This window comes from Schistocerca nitens, chromosome 8, assembly GCF_023898315.1.
Source record: "Schistocerca nitens isolate TAMUIC-IGC-003100 chromosome 8, iqSchNite1.1, whole genome shotgun sequence".
NCBI classification, from domain to species: Eukaryota; Metazoa; Arthropoda; class Insecta; order Orthoptera; family Acrididae; genus Schistocerca; species Schistocerca nitens.
In genome coordinates this window covers 516,223,401-516,243,535 of record NC_064621.1, presented here as the reverse complement: position 1 = coordinate 516,243,535, position 20,135 = coordinate 516,223,401, and the positions used below count along the sequence as shown (strand labels likewise).

General features: G+C 36.9%; 1 protein-coding gene across 1 annotated transcript in view; it reads left to right on the top strand.

Moving 5' to 3' along the window:
* Positions 1-20,135, top strand: part of LOC126198585 (E3 ubiquitin-protein ligase Iruka-like) — a 135,920-nt gene that overhangs the window by 52,176 nt on the left and 63,609 nt on the right. The window lies entirely within an intron of this gene.

Genomic DNA, 20,135 nt, shown 5'->3' with positions numbered 1-20,135 from the left:
AAACTGGGGAAAAGTGCCATAGTTTACATATTCACATATGAGGAACATTGTTGGTATGTAATCTCTTCAAATGTTACTTAATTTATGTCCAAATCATATGTGTAGGACAATAAAATGTGGTCTTATTCCTTGCAATGGAAAAAAGAAGAGGTTTTGTCTGGAGTGTGTCGGTACATTAGACAGCAGAAAGCGATATATTTCTTTGTTCATCTGATTGATGATTTTATGGAAAAATGCTACAGTTGAGTTCCTATTCCTCAAATGTGCTCCTCAAGAAATCATTTCAGTGTTAATCGCCACCTGTGTATAATTTTTTCATAAATGTAGTAGTGAAACACTTAATTTGTTCCCACAACTATTTTAGTTGCAGGAAAAATCTTTCTGCTGTCTAAAGATACTATACACACAATTCACACAGTACAATAATTATTTTATAATTATTTTGTTATTCTGAATCTTGGTATTTTGAAGGTAGAGCACTAACAATTGCCAGTATAAATCCTTCATTATATGTTTTAGGGAATGTACACTTTATAAAATTTCTTGATAGATTAGAACTGTGTGCCACACATGGTCTCAAACATAAACGCTCCCGTTTCGTGTGCAGTGCTGTCACTGACTGAATTATGGAAGGGCAAGAGACAACCAGACTCGGTCTTCTGCCATTACAGCTCTTCTACTTTCCACTCTGGAAACAATACTTAGGTTGTGTGTAAGCCAGCTCTGCCATATTCTTTCTTGTTGTATTGGTAATGCGACACTGCGTGTAGGAAAGCACTGTGGAATGTGAAAAGCAGAAGTATGTGGTACTGGCAACAGAAATAAATTTTATACGCATCTGTACAGCACCAATTAGTAATGTGTTAGTATTTCAGGATAAATTGGAGCTCTCGAGGACCAAAGGCAAAATAATTATATTGTAAGGTGATTTTAATACAAACTTTGTTGTACAGTTGTGGAAATCAACTTGTTTATTAATCTATTAAATACATCCTCCCTCATGAACCATGCCATTGATGGCTTGCGTGCCTCAGCGATACAAATAGCCGTACCGTAGGTGCAACCACAACAGAGGAGTGTCTGTTGAGAGGACAGACAAACGTATGGTTCCTGAAGAATGGCAGCAGCCTTTTCAGTAGTTTCAGGGGCAACAGTCTGGATGATTGACTCATCTGGCCTTGTAACTTCAACCAAAATTGCCTTGCTGTGGTGGTACTGCAAATGGCTGAAAGCAAGGGGAACTACAGATGTAATTTTTCATGAGAACATGCAGCTTTACTATATTGTTAAATGATGATGGCGTGCTCTTGGATAAAATATTCTAGAGGTAAAATAGTCTCACCATTCAGATCTCCGGGTGGGGACTACTCGGGAGGATGTCATTATCAGCAGAAATGAAACTGGTATTCTACAGATCGGAGTGTGGAATGTCAGACTCCTTAATTGGGCAGGCAGGTTAGAAAATTTAAAAAGGGAATGGATACGTTAAAGTTAAAATAGTGGGAATTAGTGAAGCTTGGTGGCAGGAGGAACAAGACTTCTGGTCAGGTGAATACAGGGTTATAAATACAGAATCAAATAGGTGTAATGCAGGAGTAGGTTTAACAATAAAGGGGTGCGGGGTAGAAAACAGGAATGCAGATAAGCTACAACGGACAGCATAGTGAACGCATTATTGTAGCCAAGATATACATAAAGCCCCCACGCCTACCACAGTAGTACAATTATAATATGTCAACTAGCTCCACAGATGAAGAGATGGAAGAAATTATGATGCGATAAAATAAATTATTCAGACGAACATTTAATAGTCGTGGGGAACTAGAATTCGAAAGGAAAAGGAAGAGAAGGAAATTAGGAATCTGGTTTTAAGTTTTAAGACATTTTGTGGGGCAGATGTGGACTCTGGCCACAATTTATTGGTTATGAACAGTAGACTAAAATTGGAGAAACTGCAAAAAGGTGGGAATTTAAGAAGATGGGATCTGGATAAACTGAAAGAACCATAGACTGTAGAGTGTTTGAGAGAGAGCATTATAATTCCAATCACAAAGAAAGCAAGTGTTGACAGGTGTGACAATTACCGAACTATCAGTTTAATAAGTCAAGTCTGCAAAATACTAACAAGAATTATTTACAGACGAATGAAAAAACTAGTAGAAGCTGACCTCGGGGAAGATCAGTTTGGATTCTGTAGAAATGTTGGAACATGTGAGGTAATACTGACTCTGCAAATTATCTTAGAAGACAGATTAAGGAAAGGCAAACCTGTGTTTTTAGCATTTGTAGACTTACAGAAGCCTGTTGACTATGTTGACTTGAATACTCTCTTTCAAATTCTGAAGATGGCAGGGGTAAAATACAGGGTGTGAAAGGCTATTTACAATTTTTACAGAAAGCAGATGGCAGTTATAAGAGTCAAGGGGCATGAAAGGGAAGGAGTGGTTGGGAAGGGAGTGAGACAGGGTTGGAGCATCTCCCCAATGTTATTCAATCTGTATATTGAGCAAGCAGTAAAGGAAACAAAAGAAAAATTCGGAGTAGGTATTAAAATCCATGGAGAAGAAGTAAAAACTTCGAGGTTCACCGATGACATTGTAATTCTGTCAGAGACAGCAAAGGACCTGGAAGAGCAGCTGAACAGAGTTGACAGTGTCTTGAAAGGAGGATAGAAGATGAACATTGACAAAAGCAAAATGAGGATAATGCAATGTAGTCGAATTAAATCGGGCGATGCTGCGGGAATTAGATCAGGAAATGAGACACTTAAAGTAGTAAAGGAGTTTTGCTATTTGGGGAGCAAAATAACTGATGATGGTCGAAGTAGAGAGGATATAAAATGTAGACTGGCAATAGCAAGGAAAGTGTTTCTGAAGAAGAGAAATTTGTTAACATTGGGTATAGATTTTAAATGTCAGAAAGTCTTTCCAAAAACTACTAGTATGGAGTGTAGCCATGTATAGAAGTGAAACATGGCTGATAACTAGTTTAGCCCAAGAAGAGAATAGAAGCTTTTGAAAGTGGTGCTACAGAATAATGCTGAACATTAGATGGGTAGATCACGTAACTAATGAGCAGTACGTACTGAACAGAATTGGGGGAAAGAGGAATTTGTGATACAACTTGACTAGAAGAAGGGATCAGTTGTTAGGACACATTCTGATGCATCAAGGGATCACCAATTTAGTATTGGAGGGAAGCGTGGAAAGGGGGGGGGGGTAAGCAGACACTAAGCAGATTCAGAAGAATATATGTTGTAGTAGTTATTCAGAGAGGAAGAGGCTTGCTCAGGATAGAGTTGCATGGAGAGCTGCATCAGACCAGACTCTGGGCTGAGTACTACTACTACTACTACTACTACTACTACACCAAGAAGTACATCCTGTTTGACAAATCTGATCAAGGTGCATACAACAGTGACACCCACATCCTGCTGTTCAGTTAAGGCCCCAAAGAACTTTATAGTGAAGGTGTCCTCCTCAAAATAAAATGAACACACAAGGCTGGAAAACAGGCTCTCAGTACCAAAGATGGCCTACAGGAGACATGTAATAGATTCCAACAATGTAATGCTACTTGCAGTACCTGCTGACGCACAAGATCTGAAAAAAATGTTTATCAAGAGTGACACTGAAAAGGTAAACAAATGTTGATATTGTGTGTTAAACTGCCATTTAGAGACAGTGGATAGTTAGTTGCATGTTCCATACAATGGATGGAGCATACAAAGAATTAACCACCTTGGCTGTAAACATCTTCACGTGGAAAATGAATCAAACAGTGATCGATTCCCATAGATGCTTTAAAAATATAGAAATTTCCTCAACAAAGTCGTATCAAACCCAAAACAGGTCTCGAACCATTACTACTTTTTTTCATCGAGATCTTCAGTCTGAAGACTGCTTTGATACAGCTGCCTATTGTACTCTCTCATGTGGAAGCCTAGCACACTCCTTCCCCTTGTGAGCGAGTGCAAGCATGCCCCCCCCCCCCCCCTCTCTCTCTCTCTCTCTCTCTCTCTCTCTCTCTCTCTCTCTCTCTCTCTCTGTGTGTGTGTGTGTGTGTGTGTGTGTGTGTGTGTGTGTGTGTGTGTGTGTGTGTGTGTGTGCGCGCGCGCGCACGCATTTAGCTTCCATACAAGGCTACACTCCATCCAAATACCTTCAGAAGACTTCACAACACTTACGTTTATATTATATGTTAACAAATTATCCTTTTTCAGAAATGCTGTATTGGCTGTAGCCAGTCTGCATTTTATATCTTCTCTACTTTGGCCATCATTAGTTATTTTATTGTCCAAATAACAAAATTGATCTTCTAAATTTAGTGTGTCCTTTCCTAATCTAATTCTCCCCCGTACCACGTGTTTTAATTTGACTACATTCCATTACGCTTGTTTTACTTTTGTTGATATTCATCATATAACCTTTTTTCAATGCACTATCCCTTTCATTCAACTGCTATTCAAAGTCCTCTGCTGCCTCTGACAGAATTACAATGTCATCAGCTAACAATGAAGTTTTTTTATTTTGTTTCTTGAATTACTACTCTCTTTCGAAATTTCTCCTGGGTTCCCTTTACAGTTATCTCAATGTAGGCACTGCAAAACATAGAAGATAAGCTGCAGCTCTGACATTTCCTTCTCAATCACAGCTTCCCTTTCATATCCTTCGACACTCTTAACTGTAGCCTGGTTTCCGTACAAGTTGAAAAAAGTCTTTTGTTCCCTGTATTTGATTCCTCCTATCTTCAGAAATTCAAAGACTGTATTCCAGTTAACACTGTTGAAAACTTTCTCTAAATCTACAAATTCTATAAATGTAGGTTATCTTTTGTTTTTAACCTATCTTTTAAGTCAAGTCATAGTCAGTATTGCTTCACATGTTCCTACATTTCTCTGGAACCCAAACTGATCTTCCTCAAGGTCAGATGCTATCAGTTTTTTTCCATTATTCTGTGAATAATTTGTGTCAGTGCTGTGCAGCCCTGGCTTATTAAACTGATAGTTTGGTAGTATTCACACTTGTCAGCAGAATTGGAATTGTTACATTCTTCTTGAAGTCTGCTATATTGTGCACACTAGGTGCAATAGTTTTGTAATGGCTGGCTCATCCAAGGGTCTCAATTATTCACAGGGAATGTCACCTACTCAACCCCTTTCAGTAATCCATCCAATTTTTCTCCCAGTATCATATCTCCCAAATCAGTTCCATGTATTTCTTCTTTCCTTTCTACAGTACTACCGTCAAGCCCATCCTTCTGTAGCCCTTCTATGTATTCCTTGCACCTCTCAGCTTTTCCTTCCGTACTTAGAACTGTCTTGCTATCGGATCTCTTGATATTCACACAGCTGCTTCTCTTTTCTCTGAAACTCTCTCTAATTTTATTACAGGCTAAATCTATCTCGCCTCTAGTTGTGCAGGAGGGTAGGTTTTTACATTTCTCATATAGCTATTCTGCTTTGCCACTTCGCACTCCCTATCTGTCTCATTTTTTAGCTGCCTGCATTCTGTTTTATCTGTTTTACTTGCTGCCATTTATATATATTCTCCTTAGTTAGATTCAATATGTCATGCATTTTGTATGGGGTATTGACTTTCTCCCTATTTGATCTTTTACTCTCTTCACTATTTCACCTCTCAAGAGCACCTATTCACATTCTTTTGTCATCTTTAACCCTGTTTCACTAAATCTTTGCCTAATGCTCTGTTTGAAACTCAGCTACCTCTGGTTCTTTCAACTTATCAGGTCCCAGTTTCTTAATTTCCTACCTTTCTACAAGTTGTTGTAATATTCTAATAAATTATGAGTAGAGTTCACAGCTGCCTCTGGAAATGTTTTGCAGTTTAAAATCTGGTCTTGGTAGTGCTGTTTCACCTTCATGTAATCTGTTTGAATCCTTTGTGTTTCCAGATCTCTTCCATATATAAACCTCCTTTCATGATTCTTTAACCAAGTGTTAATCATTATTAAATTATGATCTGTGCAAATTCTACCAGGCAGCTTCCTCCTCCATTTCTTTCCCCCCGTCCATATTTGCCTACTATTTTTTTTCCTCTCTTTTTTTTTCCTACTATCTAATTTCAATCCCCCATCATACTTACATCATCATCTCCCTTAACCATCTGAATAATTTTTTTACCTCACTATACATTCTTCCAAACACTTCATCACCTGCAGAGCTAGTTAGCATATAAACTTGTACTACTGTGGTGAGAGTTGGCATCATGTCTGTCTTCGCTTTGAAAATGTGTTCACTGTTCTGTTCGTCCCCACCCAGAGATCTGAATGGGGGACTATTTTACCTCTGAAATATTTTACCCAAGCTGATGCCTTCATCATTTAACCATTCAGTAGAGCTTCATGTCCTCAAAAAAATTACAAATATTATTTATCCTTGCTTTCAGCTGTTAGCAGTCTCAGCAAAGCAAGGCCATGTTGGCCAATGTTATAACTGCAACTGATGAAAAGGCTACTGCACCTCTTGAGGAACGTCATAATAGTCTGGCCTCTCCACAGATACACCTCCGTTGTGGTTGTAGCCATGGTACTGCTTATTGTATCATAGAGGCATGTAAGGCATACCTCCTCGGGAAGGTCTGTGGTTCGTGGGAGGCATTATATTGTAAATTGAGATAATGAGTAAAGCTTTCTGGAAAGTAGTCAGTGGTCCCCACCAGTGCCAAGTGGAACTATTTATCGCCAGCTAATACTACAAAAATTTGAGTGCAAAGCAAAGAGCTATATTATTCAACAAGCAGTTTTCAAAGATTGGTGAAGATCTTCTTCCAGGAATCATTGTATCAGCAGAATCCTACACAACTTTACTCCCAACTTCAAGCAAATGAAATTTCCTGACCCCAGTAACTGATAAAGAGGTGTAAAAGTCATTAATCATTACAACCACAAAATCCTCTTAATCATGTGGTGTTGATAGTATCCCAGATTACTTATAAATGAATATTACTGTGAAAATTTTGACACCACTATGTAATGTGATAAGCAGGTCAATAAACAGAGGGCGTTTCCCAGAATTATTAAAGGCCATAAAGGTAATTCCACTATTCAAAAATTGTGACAGTCATGGTTTAAGCAGTTATTGCCTCTTTTCTGTACTTCTGCCTATATTTACAATAACTGAGAAAATCATCTAAAATTAACAGCTTTTTTGAAGAAAATGTATTTGATTAAACACCAGTTTGGATTTATTAAAAAGGGGACTGTAGTAATGCACTTATTAATTTCACTGAACATTCTTAAATTCTTCAGACAAAGAGAGTTTTCCTTTGATATTGCTGTTGATGTTAGTAAGGCTTTTGATGTTGTTAATTGCTCACTGTTGCTTCAGTAGCTTGAAGCTAATTGCATCAGAGATAAAATATGCAAAAATTCTCTGACAAAATGCTAATAAGCTATGGAGTCCCACAAAGCTCAGTACTATGCCCACTCTTTTTCCTACTTATTATTGATGAGCCCCCATTAAACCGGATAAATACTACTGCTGTTTTTTAGATGATGACAAATTTTTTCTTTCAAGTAAGTCAGGTTCCTGCCCTGGCTGTATGAGAATAAATTACTGCTAAACGTAAGCAAGACAGCTCATATTCTCTTCTATCTATTAACGAACTACATTGCACACATGAAACCCATGAAAATCAGTGATATTGAAATTTGACAAGGAACAGAGTCAACTATTGTTGATAGAAAACTTAGTGTGACTAACTTAGAGAGAAACTGTTTAAAGGTGGGCAGTCTTGTATGCATTCAGAATTCTCAGGCAATCGTGTGATATAAACACAATAAAAACTGTGTAATTTCAAATTGTGTATTCAATAATAGCACGTGTTATTGCTTTCTTGGGACTACTCACAGAAAAATTTTCTGACTTAAAAGTGGCTAATAAAAATAATCAGGATATTGCCAAATCAACCAATCACCAAACTTAAAATTTGGCCTTTTTATCAAAAAATTTAGACCTGTTTGCAGTAAATGGAGTAATACAGAGCCATGGCATATAAACTAAGACATTGTTTGTCTTGAGGAAAATTTGATAAAATTTAATTTTGTTGTATTATTATAAATATTTTGAATTGGGGGGGGGGGATGGAGAGAGTATTTTGCTGTTAACTATGGTACCTGATGTTTTAGGAGATGTGGTTTTTTAGCCTCCTGCGAGTATGCCAGGTTTCGACATAAGCGCACCTTGTTCCATGCAATGATGTGTCGGATACTTGAAAGAAACCATCAATAATTTTGATACACATTTCTGGAAAACAAAAACAGGGATTGTAATCAAATTTTCGCCAGATAGCTTCTGAGCCTGGATTTCAACAAGATTGCCAAAGGGACCTACGTTGTAGTTTGCTGATTACGACAACTTCTTTAAAGTTCCTTCGTCTTGTGGAACTGTCGATGATTTCTGTAACATTTGTACTAAAATGACAAACATTTATGAACATAGGGCATAAGAAATTGACTGGGGATTGCTATTTAAATAACTATTCAAAACAGTTTAGAATTAATTTTTAATAAGCTAAAGAGAAACTTACTTTAAACATTTTTTTTCCCACATTATCATGGCTGACAATGCCACATAAACCAGCTTTTGTACTAATAATTACAATTCCTTAGAAACGGGCAAATATCCATTGCCACGCATTTTGTTTCACTGCGGTCGGGCTTAAAAAATGTCTTTGACCGCTTTTGAGTATGTCGGGACGCAATAGTCAAATCGTGCAACTTTTACAACTTCACTCAGTCTTTCATTCTGTAGAGAACTTATTCAGTTAAATTTGGTCGAAGGACACCCATAATGTTACATTGTCTATCTCAGTTGCATGAATGCACAATTCATTGCTGCAGCAGTTACCACTTTCGGGCTGACTTGCCCGTTCTCAAACCATACACCTAAAATTACAAAGTACATATAATACATAAAATATTTACATACAGTATGCATATCCATATTAAAAGTGCTCGTATGATTATAGACATACCTGGTTATCAACTGTAACTAGTTATACAACATTATACCAAAAGGCTCAAAGTGCTTCATCAACCTGTTAGCAACAAATATGTTCATTGATATGATAGCGTATGCATCTGCAGTTTCAACTGAATGACACATGCAAACTGACAAAAATAATATTTCTGTGTAAGTCCATATTTATACAGGATGTTTGGGGGACCTTGGGCTGAATCAAAAACATCTTCAGTCGTCTATATTCCCAATTTTATTTTATTTTTATTTTTGCTACCAGTTTCAGCATTACATGATGCCATTTTCAGGCCCCTGTGTAAAGACAATAATAACAACAACAATTTAAACTACATAACAAAAGGGTTGGTGTAAATTTAAGAAATCAAATTGTATACAGTGGTAATATGTAGTATTTATATAACAAAAACTGAACTGTACAGGGAGTGACGTCAAAGTTAAAATAAGAAATAAAATGAGAGAACAATGGCACTCTGTGCGAATATGAACTAGGGAACAAAATATATATGCCATATAATAAAGAGAACCTACTAATCGGAGGTCAAAATTACGTGTCACATATTGACAAACAACAGGTATGTAGTGCTAATGTTAGTGCTTGTGAATCGCCTGGAAAAAAAAAAAATGAGTACAATTGGAAGGTAAAATATTTATTTATATGTTGTCATAAAACGTAAAACCACTTACTGGAGATCAATCCCCCCCCCCCCTCTCTCTCTCTGTTAACTACCTGTATCACCATGTACCGTATAGTAATAATAACTAATAAAACAAGAATATAAAGTTACAACAGAGTAATCTATCAATCGCAGACTCCCAAGGAACCACCTATTTAATAAAAACATTTTAATGAACCAAACTGTAGATCTAATGTAATACACCGTAACAAACTTGCACTAAACAGGAAGTATTGAAATATCATATGGAAAAGGTCATACCCAATATTATCTTGAAAATGAGAAGTCTGCTGGTAGGCAGGTGTGTGGGTAGGTGATGTACCAAACTATAAACTGTGTAGCAAGTCCAAAGGAGAATACTGCAATACACACACAGTATATCAAAAGACATTTATTTCAGTCAGAACAACCAAAGACGTATACAGTAAACTCTCAATTATCCATGGTCTCTCTCTCTCTCTCTCTCTCTCTCTCTCTCTCTCTCTCTCTCTCTCTCCCTCCCTCCCTTTCCCCCTACCACCTCCCCCCCCTTCCCTTTCCTTCTTTTCTTTTCCTTTTCTTCCTTTTCTTTCCCCCATGCTGAAAATATTTCTTTAACATAGGAGTGGCCTCAGGAGAGCGATAATTTCGTGTTACCACATGAATATAGTAAACAATGTGCTGCTTGAACACAGCAAGCACTGGACTGTATTTTGTCTCAAAATATTGTAAGGTAATATGAAACTGGATCGTATTGTATTCTTTGTAAGTACCGATGTTTCACATATACTATGATGATTAAGGCAGAATTTATAATAAATATTAGCTAAGTGATTTTAATTATGACATTGTAATTAAGTTTTGTTTTTGAGCAGCTTTTAATTGTGGATTATCTGCCGAATTTGGTTATCCATGGTTTTAAAGTCCAAATTACCACAGATAATTGAGAGTTTATTGTCTCTCTGTATGACACACAGCCCTTATGCAGGATAAGACACAGGATAGTGTGACCTGTGACCAGAAAAACAATCAGTAAAATGGACCTACAATAAAGAACAAATCCACTTTTTGTGTAGTAAACACAGGATTATGGCGAGGAGGGTATCAAGATGCTTGTGAGGGCAGAAGTTATGATGTGAGCACGCATGCACATCAGTAGTATAACATGTGACGTTGAGGCTCCTACGCAACGATTGGCAACCGTCCGTACTGACTGACCAGTGTACCACTTGCCACTCGCAAGGCCTTTGCAAGTATTCTTCAACATTTTTCATTTTATATGCATCTGGATAAGTTTACTATTGCAGATAATAATACTTTATTGATGACACATGTATGTTATTATGATGAAAACAGTATATTGCAAGAAGAAATGCTGTTCCTTTGAGTAATATTGTTGCATGCCTTGCGGATGGAGCACCATCAGTGGTAGGTTACTGTTGTGGATTTGTTGCTTATTTGAAGGAAGAAGTGCCAGATGTTTAATTTATTCATTGAGTGTTACATGGACGACATGTAGTAGGAAATCAGTTACGTACAAATCTCATCACTAACTACGATAATTTGAGCCAAAAACAAGATCAGATACAATTCAAAAAATGATAGAATATTTTGGCAGTCTTGCCAGAATAGTAATGAAGATTTTATTAAGTCACTTTTGCACACAAACATTTTGTGGCTGTCAAAGAGTACATTTTTGGCTCCATTTATAGCATTATATGATAGTGTAGTACAATTTGTTGAAAGAAATAATGAGCAGTCTCTATCAGCAGTTAAGAACCAAAAAGAATAATGCCGTTTATTTGGCAGATATTTTAAAGAGATTTAATTGTGTCAGTTTGTAACTTCAAGAGGCAAATAAAACACTTATAGATTGCCAGAATATTGTTTCATTACTTCCGACAAACTTGAACCGCTGAGTTATAATTCTTTGATGTGAGAATTTTACCTCTTTCTTGAATTACCATCTATTAAAGACAATGTAGCTCCAGATGATATTGTCAAATTCAGCAGCTGCACCAATGAATTTAAATTAGACGTAAAAAAATTAGAAGATAGTTTGAAACTGGAGATTTATGGTTTTTACTGCAGATGCTGATACAACTTACCTAGAAGAATTTAGAAATTAGATATGATGGAGGAGTAAACATAAATCCAATAGAAGTGGATATGAAAACCTATGGCAAAACAAGAGTCTGTCTTGTATCCATATATGTGTATAATTATATTCAGTTTATTGATACTTTTCTCTACCTCATATCTTGTGGAATCTGACTTTAGTGCTGTTAACCATATGACAACAGAGACAAACTGCCCATATACTTCCTGAAGAGGAGACCTGTGTTTGTTTCTTACAAAAATTGAGCCAGATAATCAGTATTTAGTTTCACAGCCTCAGGGCTCTCATTAAATATTTAATTACCTAAATGTAATTTCATCAGACTTCATGCTCTAAGAGTAGGTATTCAACATATAAATACAAAAATAAATTTAACTACAGTAAGTTGTTTTATGAAGATTTATTCTGCCAAAATTAGTGAAAATTAGATATAAAGTATTTGAGTGAGTTATTTTTATTATAATATGCTTTGTCTTGCTGTAACTCAGCTTCACAGAGTGAGCGGTTAGAAAATTTTACTACTAACAGAGTTAAAAATGTGGGCGGTAGGAGTAAAAAGGTCAACTACCTTTGCTTTATGTTCTCATGTTTCCACTCAAAATTATTTTGTATTGAAGCACGAACATGTGTCAAATATTGTACCTTGGAAAAGACTATATGGTTTTTCTAAGAGCCTAAGAGTGCCACTCACACAAATGCAATTAGAGCATGTACAAATCTAATAATTTCACACACATTAATTTGAGGACATAGTCTCACTGGAGGCTAATAAATTTCTCTCTGTGTTGCTGTTGTATCCTGGTACTGTCCCTGGAATCGTTAATCACAGCATCTGCAAACGTCTGTGAAAGAGTATATTGTCTTGATAAAAACATTGAGGTTTTCATTCCAAAAACCAGGTTTCTACACATGGACTGTAGTATACATTGCATTCAGTGGATTTGAATAGTTTCATATGAAAATGTACTGTTCTTAAGAATACGAATGGACAAATTTTCCTGCACAGTCTCAAATGATCACATGCTCTCCCATGTCCGAGAGACTGATCCTGACTTCTTTGGTGATTTATTCACCATCTGTCCACAGTCTTGTTTCGATCACTGATCAAAACATCATGTGTAATGGGGAATTAAAATTTCACTGATTGTAACAAAGTTTTATTTTTATGTTACAGATGTCATGTGTTTTTTGTTTACTTTGAGCTGTTGTGGGACACATCTTGGTCAGCAATTGATGAAAAAGTGTCCTACACATTTTACAGTGATTTAAATTTGTCTTCATAGTGATGAGGTCTTTTAATACTTTTCTATTAGAGTGTATTATTATCAGTAATTCACTGATTTCCCAAGTACAATATAAATGTAACAGTTATGGCATTCAGCTTGCAGAATTATCCTTCCTAACTTAAAAATCCACTGGTAATTCATGATGCTGTATGTGCCCTGTATGCTTAGTCGTCATACATAGGGAGCTTAGAAAGGAAGTTAAGCCTGTTGTTGCATGCTAAGACCATTGTATAACAGGAGTGACACAATGTCAGAGGAGAGTGCATCTCCTGTGTATCCTGCAGACAAAGTTCTGCTGTGCTACAGATAATAGATCCATCACAATGTGAAACTGAAACAGTGTGGCAACTGTAAACATACTCAAAAGTTGAAGTATATGGGACAGTAAGATTCTTGTGGGTGAAGCATCTAAATTGCACATAGATTGACTGTAAAGTTCTGGTGGTATATGGAACAAATAATAGTGGAATAGTTTTCCAGTTTAGTTTACATTTGAGAGGACATTAGGTACACCCTTTCGTGAAACCACATAACATGGGTTTTCATTGTTACCCTCATCTTGTTTTACATAATTGGATCCACACACAGTCTACTGTTTACAGATCAAGGCTGCACAGACTTGGGTGATGATCGGAAAGTCCAGATCTTGCACAACGCAATTACCATCTTTTCGAAAAGCTGAAGGAACATTTGAGAGGAAAGGGATAAGGATGTTTACACTGTGTCCAAGGATCAGAGTTAGATCTTACTTAGTATCTTAAAAGTTCAGATCAAGTATCCAATGATGTAAAACAAGATGAGGAGAACAATGTAGGCCTATGTGAGATGTTTTCATAAAATTGTGTACCTCATGTCCACTTAAACTGGTATTGTACCTTCAGACATTTTAAAAAGACAGCCAATGAAGAAGAAGCAATACATAATACATAAAGACTATATGCTTTAAGTAAATACAGTAAGTTCGTTGGTAGTGTGAACTGTCTAGATATGCTTGTTACACTGTGTAGAATGAAACATTGTAGAAAGAGAACTGCTGCTCAGAATGATGTCAAATTTGAACAGCATATTATTGACACAGGAGGAAAGTAAATAAATAAATAAATAAAAGAAAAATTAAAAAAAATAATGAAAATTTTACCAATACATGGCGAGTAAGCTTCTCCACGTAAATGGAGCTGGCTACAAAGACAGGTGAATTGCAATATGGTGGCTGTGTTCTGAGTTGCACATTACACCATCTGTACTGTTTGATAAATTATTTGGACAAGAAGAGAATAGAAGCTTTCGAAATGTGGTGCTACAGAAGAATGCTGAAGATTAGATGGGTAAATCACATAACTAATGAGGAGGTATTGAATAGAATTGGGGAGAAGAGGAGTTTGTGGCACAACTTGACAAGAAGAAGGAACCGGTTGGTAGGACCTTTTCTGAGGCATCAGGGGATCCCCAATTTAGTATTGGAGGGCAGCGTGGAGGGTAAAAATCGTAGAGGGAGACCAAGAGATGAATACACTAAGCAGATTCAGAAGGATGTAGGTTGCAGTAGGTACTGGGAGGTGAAGAAACTTTCACAGGATAGAGTAGCATGGAGAGCTGCATCAAACCAGTCTCAGGACTGAAGACCACAACAACAACAACAACTGTTTGATGTGCATGACTTCAGATTTGGCAGTCAGCAGTTGTGGCACTGTTAAATAAGCCCATCCACCACAGCAAGGTCACACCATATCTCATGGGAAAAATCGATTTTTTAGCTGCCCTGAGGCCAAAAACAACATAAAAAGCAAAATGACATTGGTTTCTAATTATCATGAGACTGACTCAAGACATGCTCATTATGCTGTCCACAGTCTTCTGGCAAAAGTTGAAACTGATAAACAGCATGTTCCACAACAGATCAGTGTGTCTCGGGCGTCATCCAGAATGTGTTGCGCAGTGAATACCTTCAGTTCAGCTATGTTCGTAATTGGAGCACTGAACATATCTTTCAGGTAACACCACAGCCAGATCTCACATGTATAAAGATAAGGTGATCTGGACAACCAGGCTGGAGGAAAATGATGGCTGATAACTCTAGCATTTCCAAAATTCCTCTGCAGCGGCCCCTTCACTGAGCATACAGTGTGTGAAGGAATGCCGTCTTGCATAAAAATGATCCTACTCACACATCCATGCTGTTGACGGGTTGGAATGATATTGGTGCACAAAAGACTCTCATTGCCATTACCAGAGATGCTACACATAAAAGGACTTGCAGGACTCATCTCCACGAAAAATTGTGGCTCTCTGATTAATGATGCTATCAAACCGACGTACAGTCACCTTTGCAGAATGAGGTGGAACTGGTTGATATGCATGCGGATTTTCCATTCTTCATATTCTATAGTTCTGTATCTTGACGTATTCTGCAACTCTGTATCTTGACTTACTCTGCAGCTGTGCATATTGACTTGCCCTTGGGGGGTGGAAATGGACTTTGTCTGTCCACAGAATTCTCCATTGCTGTTCATTGTCCACATCTATGCAAGCAAGAAATTCCAGAGCGAACGTTTGTCTTGCTGGCAGGTCAGCAGGAGCCAACTCTTGAACTTGCATGATTTTGTATGGACAGCAATACAGGATGATTCGTAAGATCTTATGTACTGTGCTTGCAGGCATGTCCAAAGTTTGGGCATTTCCCCATCTGCTGCATGTTTGGACACCACTGGTTGACCCCTCTACCACATTGAACTTCAAAAGGACCTGTCATTTCGAATTTTATAATCGTTTTCTCCAGATCCTTAGCAGACTTTGGTCCAATGCTTCCCCCCCCCCCCCCCTCCCCCCCCCCATGAGTCTCTGGAATGTCTGCAGGGCCCCTGACGCAGTCTGGAAGAGCTTTATCAGCAGTGCATGCTCTTTCACAGAGGCAGCCATGTTGTGCATCTCGGACGCAAACTTGAGGAACAGCCATGTGCCACATGTCTGTTGGAGTGCATATTATGGCATATACAGTGCCATTTGTTGGTCAAATTTTCGTTAAATTATTGCTTATTCCATGACGTTTCTCCTGTATGAATAATGTACTATTCAAATTTGATGTCATTCTGAGTAGTGGTTCTCTTTCTACTGCATTTTGAAACTGATCTTTTAATTATGGGCATGTTATGTTTGCAGGCAATGATAGGCTTCTGTATAAATGACATTAGCAACAGCAGAAACATAAATATTGGTTTTTGTGGAATTTTCACTTGGAAATGGAAGAAGACAAACTATTTATCCAATGCTTATCGGTAATATACACTGGCCATTGCATAACAGCAACATAGGTGTGAGTTGTTTGTAGAAGCAGTCACATTTAAGATGTTAAAGTGTAAGATCATGTTTTCTACATGGCAAACTACATGTCTACAGGACTATCAAAAATTAAATTTAATAGCCTGAATTCAAAGTTTTCTCTGTATTACATCATCACATAATTGCTGAATAAAGATTTGCCCACAACTTCCTATTGTCAGGGGACCTATATTAAGCAATTTTAATATCTCACAAATAAAAACTATAATTTGTATATCTGGGATTATTTGAAAGTAAAATGAAATTAATTTTTTTAAAGATACACACAATTTGACCGGGAAAGGGTATACAGTTTGGTAGTTGGAAAATGCATTCTGCCGATAGCTCATTGACCACCTGGAATGTTGCTCTACAAAGAGGATTGGATTAGAAAACCATCTGAGCAGCAGTGCGTCATGATCATATGGCAACATCTATTGCAGTGGCAAAGTAAGGTGTTGCAGTTAAATGGAAAAACTTGTGTATTTTACATAAAGTGCCAAGAAAAAGAGATGCAATGATCAACCAGAAAGCTGTGACTGAAAAACTAAGGAGGGAGGGGTATATAAGATCTATTTTGTTTTGTTTTCTTACATTTTACTCATAAATTGTAATTATGGACCTCGGCATATTCAGCATGTAGGAAGTACAACAGACAAGGCCTCCAGTCTCAAGGGTTCTGCTTATTTCCATAATGAGTTTTCACTCTGCAGCATTGTGTGCACTGATTTGAAACTTCTTAGCAGGTCAAAACTCTGGCCTCTACTAGTACTTGAGACTGGAATCTTATACTTTAGCAGACAAATACTGTACCACTCAAACGAGCTCCCCCTCACAGCCTTGTCTGCACTGGGTAGAGGAACTGGGTTCAAGTCCTGTCCAGCACACAGTTTTAATCTTCCAGGAAGTTTCGTTGCACTTGTTATTACACATTGGATTTCGATCCCTGTGGGTCTGTTGTCAGGTATAATTTGCTTTGGACATTGTTTACCTTGTTCTTGAGCAGGATGAAATAGTAGTAGAGAGCATTTTTGTTAAAAAAAGATTGTGTGTTAAATTTTGAAAACAGTAAATTAAAGAAAAAATGCAAAGCAGCTAAAATGAGCTAAGTTGAGTAGTTTAACAGAGAAGATGGGAGGTACAGTTCCACACTGTATTGGCATGTAATGCTGCATGTTTAATGTTGCGAACACACTCCACAAAACTTACACTACCACAAAGAGTACATGTTTATGTATAGTTCAAAATCAGTTAAAAGATATACTATATTGTCCATAAATGTAGCTTCTCATTTGGAGCCAGCATTAAACTGTATTTGACATTTATTCAGTTACATTGTATCAAATTACTACATGCTGGTACATTATGGTAAGTCTTTAAAATCTCCAAAATAACTCTCTTTAAAATTTCTAAAATAACTTGATTCTAAATTCTATTTACTCATTTTGCATGTATTCTGGTCTTTTGGTTTCATAGAGGTATATTTCTTTTTGTTTGAATAGATCTAGTTAATTACAATTGCACTTAGGATATAGGAGTATCATATTGTGTTGTATACTGTTAACAGTGTATTTAATGCCAAGCATGTCCTGTGTCATAGCTGTTTTTTTTTTTTTTTTTTTTCCCCTTCTTCTTTTAATATATAATTTGATCTGGACGTATTCATGTGCTTTGTATTTTTAATATTTTCATTGATGCAATCAAATAAGTTTTATATTTGATCTTATAACCAGATTTGGAAGTAAAATTCAGCACCCAAACTTCTTGAACACACTTTCCTGAAGGCCCCCATACAGGAGCAAACAGTTTGTCTAACTTTACTATGTTTGTCAAATATTTGACTCTGTGAAGTGCTGTTCAACATGTTTGTCAAATGTAGTGTGTGTGTACATGTTTGCCAGAAATTTTGACAGAAAACTTGACATGGTGGGCAATGACCATGTCAGTGTTTTGCAACATATTTATGGTGAAAAACAGTTTTTACATGGTAATGGTGTCGCATCTTTCACTGTCATGTTATGCGTGAAGAGGTGAAGAAGAAAATCGGTATTCTACGCATATCATAAAAGCGGAAGTGCATTGAAACAAACAAATATCGAAGTTCTCCAGTTCTTACACGGATTATCTGGGCTATACATTCCCACGATGTGATATTTTAATGAATTTTCATTAGAGGACCAAGTATAAAGGAATAATTTTCGCATACTTTTCTTCTTTTTCAATATGAGAGTGAAGTAACTGTAAACAAGTATTAAAAGTTACATTACTTGTGGTTTCTTTTTCAGTGTGAGGCTAAAGTAACTCTAAAGAAGTATTGCAAGTTTCATTGTCCATCCACAGGAATTTCATGTAATCATCAGTTTTTAGGATAACATTTCCTTTAACAGACTTTCATTTGTATATTTCTCTCATTTTAAACCATTCCTGGGACCAATGACGTGATTACTTCTTCTTCATTTTCATCTTCTTGTTTAAACACAGTGCCAGAATCAATGTTACAAATGTTTTCTCTGCATTTGTAGCCATTCCCACTAGTTTCAAAATACAGCATAATTGACGAGGCTTGTTGGTACATGTATGTGCTTGTTGCCACATCCATGGATAGATAAGAGCAAATTGGACAAACAAGTTTGATCTTTTATGAGGACCTTAACAAGTTATTGAAAGTTTCATTGTCCATTCGTAAAAAGTTGATATAAGGTTCTCGGAGTAATATTCCCTGTATCAGGTTTCTGTGGGTGAATCTCTCATTTTAAGCCATTCCCTGACCAGCATCTTGCTTTCTTCTTCTTCAAACATGGTGCCAAAGTCAATGCCAGAAATACTTTCTTTGTATTTGCACCCATTCTCAATCGTGTCAAAATACTCTCAAACACACACAATGTGTGCTTCAGAGTGAAGTTAAATTGACAGACTTTGTACGTGTATGGGCTTGTTTGACAAATCTGTGGCTGGATAAGGGCAACTTTGACAAGAAAGTTTGCTCACATGTTTGGACCTTAAGATTTCATCTCACTCAAGAGCAAAGAAAATAGTGTGAGTAACAGATTGCACCTTGTGATGCATTGTGTAATACAATGAATGACAAATATTTCTTACTGGAGAAGTTGCTTTTTTTACTTCCTTATATTGTCTTTCTTTTCAATATTTTATTTTTGAAGCCTCATTATTTTAATTTTTGGATGTTTGCAAAGATGGAGGAACAGATGATAGGACTTCTCAAAATTTTTCGGATACATTGTGTGTTGTAAAGATTGTGCAAATTTTGAAAACAGGTTGAAATATCTTTTAATGATGATGCACACTGACTTTATGATTAGAGAGTTAAGTAAAATATTTCTCTTTAATACAAAATTTTGTGATACTTTATGGCTATGTTATCCTTATTTACTGCTTTTGCCTATGATCAGTCTTAAGCTCATTCCTACAGTCGTTGTTTTCTAATTATAACCAGTTTCCTTGTACTAGAATAAGGTTTTGTGTCTTTCCTTTCCTTTCCTTTTTTTCTGGGTGTTTGTCGCTGCTGGTCTTTAAATATGTCTTCTTGTGTCTGTATATGTGTGGATGGATATGTGTGTGTGTGCGCGAATGTATACCTGTCCTTTTTTCCCCCTAAGGTAAGCCTTTCCGCTCCCGGGATTGGAACGACTCCTTACCCTCTCCCTTAAAACCCACATCCTTTCGTCTTTCCCTCTCCTTCCCTCTTTCCTGATGAGGCAACAGTTTGTTGCGAAAGCTTGAATTTCGTGTGTATGTTTGAG